The sequence below is a fragment of the Rhinolophus sinicus genome, linkage group LG13 (assembly GCF_036562045.2).
Source record: "Rhinolophus sinicus isolate RSC01 linkage group LG13, ASM3656204v1, whole genome shotgun sequence".
Classification (NCBI taxonomy): domain Eukaryota; kingdom Metazoa; phylum Chordata; class Mammalia; order Chiroptera; family Rhinolophidae; genus Rhinolophus; species Rhinolophus sinicus.
In genome coordinates this window covers 47,967,568-47,968,118 of record NC_133762.1, presented here as the reverse complement: position 1 = coordinate 47,968,118, position 551 = coordinate 47,967,568, and positions in this window count along the sequence as shown.

Sequence of the window (551 nt, the reverse complement as noted above, 5' to 3'; positions counted from 1 at the left end):
TTAAGAAAGAACAAAGACTGTCCAGAGTGACTGGATATCTGCCCATACGTGAGGCATCAGTGGTGATGGCTGGAAAGTTTTTAAGGGAGGAAAGTCTTCAAAATTTGTACTCAGCAAAGCCTGCTGATTCCTTCCTGATGGGAGGCAAAAAAATTGACAAAGAACCTGAGTCATTGCATGTTTTTGTTTGCCAGTTGTGTACAATTCTTTTCATGTGCATGGGTTGATCTTCATAGTTTGATATTAAACAAAAAGCTACAAGCACTTTAACTTAACAAGAAAAAAATAGAGGCCCCAGATTCCAGTTCTCCATTTGTGTATCACTTCATCTCTCTACAAATATAACCAGTTTCACGTTAAGGAAAGTGAACCTTCCCAATTCATTGCTCATGCGTGGTACCATACACCTGTCATTATTCAACTCTCAGTTTATGAATAAGTCACAAAACATTTTACAAGCACAGGGCAAGCCATTTTATTGATGGGAATGTTGAATTACTTTCCCTTGTTTACTTCCAAGTAAAGGGTGGCTCTGGTAAACAACACTGGCT